General features: G+C 40.7%; 1 non-coding gene across 1 annotated transcript; it reads left to right on the top strand.

The window, feature by feature from the left end:
- The first annotated feature begins 8,131 nt into the window (after positions 1–8,131).
- Trnat-ugu (transfer RNA threonine (anticodon UGU)) lies at positions 8,132–8,206 on the top strand. The gene has a single exon. It is a non-coding gene; the product is annotated as a tRNA-Thr (tRNA).
- Positions 8,207–9,286: the final 1,080 nt, after the last annotated feature.

Genomic DNA, 9,286 nt, shown 5'->3' on the forward strand with positions numbered 1-9,286 from the left:
TAAAATCGAACTGGTATCCCATCAGGACCAGCGGCCTTTCCTCTTTTGAGCGATTTTAATTTTTTCTCTATCCCTCTGTCGTCTAGTTCGATATCTACCATTTTGTCAACTGTGCGACAATCTAGAGAAGGAAGCACAGTGCAGTCTTCCTCTGTGAAACAGCTTTGGAAGAAGACATTTAGTAATTCGGCCTTTAGTCTGTCATCCTCTGTTTCAGTACCATTTTGGTCACAGAGTGTCTGGACATTTTGTTTTGATCCACCTACCGCTTTGACATAGGACCAAAATTTCTTAGGATTTTCTGCCAAGTCAGTACATAGAACGTTACTTTCGAATTCATTGAAAGCCTCTCGCATAGCCCTCCTCACACTACATTTCGCTTCGCGTAATTTTTGTTTGTCTGCAAGGCTTTGGCTATGTTTATGTTTGCTGTGAAGTTCCCTTTGCTTCCGCAGCAGTTTTCTAACTCGGTTGTTGTACCACGGTGGCTCTTTTCCATCTCTTACGATCTTGCTTGGCACATACTCATCTAACGCATATTGTACGATGGTTTTGAACTTTGTCCACTGATCCTCAACACTATCTGCACTTGAGACAAAACTTTTGTGTTGAGCCGTCAGGTACTCTGTAATCTGCTTTTTGTCACTTTTGCTAAACAGAAAAATCTTCCTACCTTTTTTAATATTTCTATTTACGGCTGAAATCATCGACGCAGTAACCGCTTTATGATCGCTGATTCCCTGTTCTGCATTAACTGATTCAAATAGTTCGGGTCTGTTTGTCACCCTAAGGTCTAATATATTATCGCCACGAGTCGGTTTTCTGTTTAACTGCTCAAGGTAGTTTTCAGATAAAGCACTTAAAAATATTTCAATGGATTCTTTGTCCCTGCCACCCGTTATGAACGTTTGAGTCTCTTATATGGATATGAACATGTCTTCCACGAGGAATGAGTGTGTTGGAGTGGGACTCTACGACTGTAGTGTATGGACATTCAAGGTAAGAATGTGAGTCTCGCAGGAGGCGTGCGCGAGATAGTCCCTGCAGTCGAACCATACACTGTGCCCTCGGTGGCCTAGATGCATAGAGCGTCTGTCATTTTAGCAAGAGATCCCGGGTTCGAGTCCCGGTCGTGGCACACATTTTCACTTGTCCACGTTGATATTTATCAACGCCCGTGAGCAACTGACGGTATTAATATAATTCTAATTTCTTTAAATTAAATAGTCCAATAAAACTTTGTCCGCTGTTCGCTGTTTCTCTCAAAATATAGCGAGTACTTCTATACCACAGAAAACTGCCAGTATTATCCTACTGATTTTAGTTTTTAGAACTCTGCTCAAAAATTATATTTAAATCGGTTATCACAGCACTATGCGGGCATTACGTATAATCCAGCGATAAAGAGTGAAAACTGCGGCAGGAGAACTCTCTTTTTCGTTTTAATTTCTCTGTTAACGGCTAAAAGCAGATAACGTAGACACAGGCAGCAGATCAGGCACTTTCTATTTTTATCCCGAACTATGAATGATTTGTAAAATTTTAACTTTTTTCCTTGTATGATGTCGCAAGTCGACCAAATCGACCATTGTGCTTCACTCGTACTGCATATCGTAAAATACTTCCAGGCTTCCAGATGGTGCCATTCTGTGTTACAACTGACGTTCGACAACAGCGAGAAACTGCGTCCATTCTCGCGCACTGCTTGTATAACAGGCACAGTATTGTCTTGGCAATGTTGGACCAATTCACTTGTTGCTCGTTTCTATCAGCAGTGTTATTAAAGTGGCATACATCACTTTTCCCATTTTTTCTGTAATAACGCAGTATCTCAGAGCTATGGAAATCTTACGAATAAAAATTACTCGTCTTTTTTAAAAAAGGTTTATTTGAAAACTAAAAATTTTACTACGACAACTGTGGCTAATTGGTATATCTGTTTTACGTGGTTATCAGGAAAATATGAAAAGATACTTGTTATAACCGAGAGCAAACAAATACCGAAAGACATCGGTTATTCAGAACTAAAATACCCATGTCGTTTTAACTGATCGGTTTTTCTATCTCTAAACTGCAGTGTGGCCACAGAAAAGTGTGTCGTTCCATCAATGTACATAGCAACGTTGAGATATGTATGTGTTTATGCGCAATATCGGCAAATGGAAACACGAAGAGGTAATAAGCACATGAGCGATAGAATTTATTTCACAGTCAGAAAAGTCGAGTGACAGACAAGACCGAATCACTGTAATAGAAATTATATGGAAAGCTGTGTAAAGGAAAATTTCCAGTTCTTTCGTGGATTCCAAAATTGAAGCAAATTCCGGGACATCAAGGTGACATAGTCTTATACGGATAGTATTCCATGACTAACGTAATTGGCCCACATACTGTACTGGTATACTGATAATATTACACTACTAAGGTAATTTACCTGAAATAATTTACAAACATGTTACTATAACATTCGCTACTACTCATTACGCTAATTGACCTTCAGCCATTAAGCGCAAGCGCAGATCTCAGTTATGATACGTGCGCCATCCAAAAATTTATCAAGGTGGTAGCTCAATACAACTACAAACGATCATTGTGTGCAAAATAAATAGAACACCTCATAAGAAGAACATGACGGGTTTGAATCATTCCCACCGCAAAGGATGAAAAAATCAGGCTTGCACATAAGACCACTTGATAACTAACCAGAAATTCAGATTAGTTGTAGCTTCGGTGACAATCGCCTTTTTTACATTTTCCCCGTAAACTAGATAATTATGAAACGTAACAACTACTCTAAAATATCTGCAGCAACGGACTTGCCGCGGAGGTTGCATCGGTTCACGTGAGATCACCGAAGTTAAGTGCGTTGTCGGGCGTTGAAGGCACTTGGATGGGTGATCATCCAGGCCGCCTCATGATGCCAATCGAGGAGCTACTCGACCCAATAGTAGCGGCTCCGGTCAAAGAAAACCATCATAACGACCGGGAGAACAGTGTGCTGATCCCCGCCCCTCCTGTTCACATCCTCCACGGATGATGACACGGCGGTCGGATGGTGCTGTCCCAGTAGGTCACTCGTGGCCTGAAGACGGAGTACTTATAAAGCAACTACTCTCCAGTGGATGGTCGTACTACTGAGACCTTGATGCCCGGCATCAATAACAGATGGCAGCACAAGACGTTGGCTTACGCCTACTGCCGAATTTTGCGATCTGTCGTAAGCCTGCGTAAGCACGTGGGGCCTTCCGTCTTAAGTGCAAGCATATCCATTGCGTTTTCTGCCGCGCGACTTGAGTGGAATGTTTCATTATTTCTGAAATATTATAGAAATGTTTTTCGTTGTATATCCTCACCATCGGTACTGAATTTACTGTAAAATTACTAGCTCACTTTTCGGAACTTCCGTTCATAGTAAATCGATACTATTTGAAGCCGTGGTAGACACGAGTCTAGTGTGCTTCACCTTCAGCACCTTCTGTGTCAGTCTCAGTTCCTATGTCCCTGATTTCACAACGAACAGTTCGTTGTCTACTGAGTATACTGTCTGTTGCACGACACTATCCCTCCCACGCTGCTAAATGTAGGTCGTCGGCAAAATATGACTGCAGTGGAACAAGGGCGTCTGCAGAAATTTCCCCAGGAGGTGGTGGTGGCATTGTTAGTGGTGTGTGTGTGTGTGTGTGTGTGTGTGTGTGTGTGTGTGTGTGTGTGTGTGTGCGTGTGTGTGTGTGTGTGTGGAGGCCATTACTATGAAATTCACACAGTCCAGACCGCCAAGGAAAATAAACCTTGAGATTTGGAAAGGTTGTTGATCTTATACCGCTTATACTGCATATTTCGAAATTCCACCTCTAAGGGGGATACACAGGAAATGAAAGGATTTTTGAAACATGTAGCTATTAAGGTAATTTTGAAGCTAGGCAGACGAAAATTTGTATCTGGTTTCTAGGTCAGAAATAAAGAAATATGTGTTCCAGTATTATTGGGAATTTAACCTCTATGAGGTGAAATAGTAGGTGAACATTTTATCTTGAGATAAAAAATTATGGAAGGACAATGGAAGTATTTTTAAGGCTATATCTACGAAAATTGGTATTTGACTTCAAGGTTACAAATAAGAAAATACGTATTTTCGTGTTTTTGGAAGTTCAACCCCTAAGGGGATGAAATAGAGTGAGCTGGTGCGTTTCTGGCGCCAGTTTCCGTCGATCGATGTTTCGATCTTTGAGTCGCGGTCCAGAGGACACTGCTCGCTAACCGACTGTAGTAGTTCTCTGTGCGGCCCAACATCGGGCTTACCGCGCTTACACTGGACACAGTTGCCAACAAATCGCATGCCATCGCCATATAGGTTGGGCCAAAACATGTGTTCCCGAATTCTGTTCAAGGTCTTGTAGAACCCCAAATGATCCCCTACCGCCGAATCGTGGAAATATCTGAGTGCCATGCTAACTCGTTCCTGTGGAATACAGACCTTCCCTTCACCACGGTTGTCTTCCCCTTTACACAAGACACCCCCCGCCCACCCCACCCCCCGAAGACCTCGCCATCCGCCAACTGCTGCCGAATCGGTCCCGACCCGGGGTCCTCGGCCTGTTTGCTGGCTAAGTCGCAGAAGAAGCCGGGTGTCTCGGAGAGAAGGAAATTGACCCCCAGATCCGGCTCCACGTGGCCCTTGCCTTCCCCAGACTCTGCCGCGAACATACGGATAAGAGCGTCGCCAATTCATTGTCTCTGCCACTAATATGGCGAACCTGGAGATAAGTCTCGTCATCTTAACTTCGGTATGATTTTTAGCGATCTTATTAATCAAAGTTTAAGGGCTGGCACTGGCCAAGTAACTCACGGAGGCTCATTGGTTTCAGTCCAGTTGTATTGCTCACCTGTTCTCCAGATAGGGTTGTGTAGTTTATGTCTCAGAAAATTGTCTGCTCTTGATGTGTGTTGTGTTAGAGATAACTGGCAGCGGTCGACGCTAGCATACTGGGAGCAGAGCACCACGGCGGCAGAGAGATATTTGAGGCCATGTCCTCTCCTTTACATCTTGGGTTATGTTGTCACTTTTGCGTGATTCCATCTTTCCGGTGCTGAACTATAGCATCCAAAGTTCAATTGCATTGCCATGTTGAGTATATTTCTATGTCATTCTCTGCCTCGTGGATCTCTTGTATTGATTTGAATCCTTGGTCTGCTCGCGTCTATCGCCAATTCACACGAAATATTGAAGCAACCTTATTTTAAGGGTATTGTCATATAGTCATGTTCTAGTTGTAATCATTCTAAGAATATTGTTGATTAATCAACTGAGTAAGTAAATTTGAAGGTCCGTTTAGTCAAAATTAAAGGACCCCCTTAATTGTTTTAGTCATTTTTATACAGTTTTGTTTAGGAAAGTTGGCAAGCCGAACGTTAAATATCTGTATTCTTACGCTTAATCTGTTTCTCCCCTGATTGCAAGTAGTGAGAGTTCTGCTATGAATTTTATGGACATTTGTGCTATTTAAGTAAAGCTTTACCTAAGTATATATACCTAGTCATATTCAAATTTCAAGTTTTATGGGTCTCGTTCCACTTAACGAAATTTATTTATTATTTGTCCAACTGATCTGGCCTTGTGATTTTATAATGCTTTTGATTGTAATAAAATATGTAGCAACTACAACGGATTACTATTGTGATTTTGGTGTGTCACTACCATACCCCATATCACAGAGGATGAAATGTTTCATGAAATATATGAAAACATGTTTTTGATACATTGAACGATTAAGAGGGTGGAATATAGGATGTAATGTTTTATGAAAGTATTTCAGTGCGAAAGAGTTTTTAAAGCGAAATCTATGAATATTGTGTTATTGAAAACTACGTGTTTCACTGTTTTTGGAACTACAACCTCCAAGAAGGTGCAATAGGGGCACAGGTTTCACTGACCCATAGCCTTCCAGCCCAACCTGCAAAGTATACGGACTTGAAATTTGATGAAGGTGTAAATCTTACGCTGAAAGCATCATTTAAGAAGAGATTGTTCGAAATTTCACTCCTATGGGGGTGAAACATGGGTTGAAAGTCTTTTTTTTTTTTAAATATGTCCCTATGTCCCTATTGAAGCTATAACTACAAAACTACGAAAATTGACATTTGGTGTCTCAGTCAGATACAAAAAAGAAACAGGTTTTTAGCATTTTCCGAAATTCTTCCATTGGGGGATAAAATAATTAGTGAAGGTTTTTTGAAAATAAATCATTATTAAAGAACTACTGAAGCATTTTTATAGCTACATCTATGAAAATAGGTATTTGACATCTCGGTTGGATGTAAAAAAAATGTGTTTCGTTGCTTTTGGAAATTTAACTCACTAATAGAGTGAAATAGGGGATGTAATGTTTTATGAAATATTTCACTATGAAAGCATTTTTAGAATTAAATGGATGAAGATTTGAATTTGGCTCCTCGGCTCTAAATAGAAGAATACGTGTTTAATTGTTTTTGAAAACCCAACCCCTAAAGGGTGTGAGATGTTTCAGAAAATGGTTCATTATGAAAGGATTGCTAAATATATCTGACAATTCGTATTCGGCTAATATGTTACAATTTTTAAAAACTACGTGTTTTTCTGGTTTTGGAACTTCGAGCATAAGGGGATGAAAATTTTAATGAAATATTTATTGCGTTATATTAAAATATTTTAAATCTGCATCTATGAAAACCGGTATTTTACTTCTCAATTAGATATAAAGAAATATGCGTTAGGGAATGAAAGACTGTACGGAGATATCACCACAAGAATACAAACGGCTTGATTAACAAAAACCTTGGACTCCAGCTGTCAGCATTGCTTTTTGATCATTCAGTAAAAGACCATGCTTCAACGGCGCTAAGTTTAGAAAGTTTAGAAAGTGTTGCAGTTTATAAAAGACATAAAAAAACGATTAAAGAAAAAAATTCTTTGCAGACCATGAACGGTCTAGCGGATGATAAGCTAGTTCTTTATGCAAATGAGTTGGTCAGTTTAAGTTCCGAGACATGTCATGCAGCAGGAACGGAATCCTATAGTTGCTACGATTGGCTAAAGGAAAAGTTTTGCAGAATCACTCGAAATCACTTCTGCAAGTGGCTAAGAATCTCGTAATGAATAAAAATTCTGTACTGAGAATTCCAAGGTGGGAGATGCAAGATTCCTCCCCCCCCCCTTCCCCCTCCTCACAATGCTATCCTTCTTTACCTACAGCAAAAAATAAATAAATTAATTAATAAATAAAACTAGAGAAATTTCTACTGTGAAACAATTTGCATACAAGAGAACGGCCATTAAAATTTAACTCTTCAAAGTTTTAAGCCCTGCCCCGTTCGAAAATTCAATTTCTTTGTAGTTGCATTTTTTAAAGGTGTACTTGTCTAGACTCCTGGAACGGAAAGGTTTTTTTTTTTAATCCGTGCTTTACAAAAGTTTCTACAGTCCATTGTTTGAAGCAGTGTCACGGCTGCCATGAGCCGCGCGGGGTACCCGCCATGTGTCCAACGCCTTGTCACGGTTCGCGCGGCTCCCCCTGTTGGAGGTTCGAGTCCTCCCTCGGGCATGGTTGTGTGTGTGTTGTCCTTAGCATAAGTTACTGTAAGTAGTGTGTAAACATAGGGACTGATGGTTCAAATGGCTCTGAGCACTTTGGGACTTAACATCTGAGGTCATCAGTTTCCTAGAACTTAGAACGACTTAAACCTAACTAAATTAAGGACATCACACACACCCATGCTCGAGGCAGGATTTGAACCTGCGACCGTAGCGGTCGCGTGGCTCCCGACTGAAGCGCCTACAACCGCTCGGCCACATCGGCCGGTCTATCATGTATTCTAGAAGAGTTACAAGGTCGTCAGTGGCGCATGTTCTTTCGAGAGCAGTTACTATCTTCATATCTATGGTTAAACGTTACCCAGCCATTGACCTTCGTCTGTGCGAATGCGCACAGGTTGCCGGAACTCTTACGGGAATCGTCACCTTAGTGTGAGCCAGTAATGAGTGGATGGACAAATACCTATTAAGTACATTACGTATGCGGATTGTGGACGGTTGGGGATGTGAGTCTCACGGGAAGCGTGCGAGGGATAAATTCCTGCAGTCGTGCTGTTCATGTGTGCCCTCGATGGCTCAGATGGATTGAGCGTCTGCCTTGTAAGCAGGAGATTCTGGGTTCGAGTCCCAGTAGGGGCACACTTTTCAGCTGTCCCCATCGAAGTATATCAACAACACCTGTCGGCAGCTGAGGGTTTCAATTAATTATCAGTTGTGAAGGTGATTCGATGAACCCTTTGCCAGGCACTTAAATGTGTTTTGCAGGGTATCCATATAGATGTAGATGATAACTCGTCCCGTGTCGCACGTGCTCAAAATGATTCATACTGCAGAATGCATGCAAACATACTCACCGAAAATACGGACGAATATCAAGTGCAGGCTGCCGAGTGCTGCATATCCAGCTTTGACAGATCGGCTTTTCCTGCCAAGAAGAACAGGAAGTTGCTGTCTAGGAACAATCAGAGGTAGAGGAAGGGTTGATAAATACTCCTTGACTTGCAGACTAAACGTAAATAACGAAAATACATTTTTGGTAAAAATTGGTCAAAACATAATCGGTTGCCCTCCGTATTGGATTAGCTGTTTTGAATATTGAAAATCTGACTTCAGATTCGTTTTCAGCGACATTAAAAATATATATGTAACACTCAGTTCATGCAAATCGAAGTAATAATATAACTAAATGTTTTCCCTAAACTTTGAACACATTTTTTTCGGGTAACTATTTTCTCAGAACGGCATGCAGCATAAATTAAAAGTGGTTCGTTCTCTTAACATCTACCTCTGACCCCTAAAAGTAAACACTTTTCTTAGGAACTTATAGCTATAATATGACATTTGTTAATATTAACTAATTTTTGTGTAGGCATAAGGAGTGAAACAAACCCTCAAAAATTAGCACTGTATCGTTAAATTTAAGGTTGTTTCATTGCGGTTAGGTATACGCTCCCATAAATTTTATGTTTTATCGACTGATGTTATCCATTTTCAATTTCAGAGGAATAATGTAGTATCAACTGATGTTACCCATTTTTGAATTCAGGTAACATATGAGGTGCCACACTGCACGCGCTCTGCGTACTCCAGTCTCGCAGGCCCTTGATCAAATCATAATTACGGGCGCCATTTTTTATTGAAAATCTAAAATTAAGCTCATAGTATTATCACTCGTAATTCCCAAACAGATCTTTCGAATGTATTTTCATTGTCTCAAAA

The sequence above is a fragment of the Schistocerca gregaria genome, unplaced genomic scaffold (assembly GCF_023897955.1).
Source record: "Schistocerca gregaria isolate iqSchGreg1 unplaced genomic scaffold, iqSchGreg1.2 ptg000397l, whole genome shotgun sequence".
Classification (NCBI taxonomy): domain Eukaryota; kingdom Metazoa; phylum Arthropoda; class Insecta; order Orthoptera; family Acrididae; genus Schistocerca; species Schistocerca gregaria.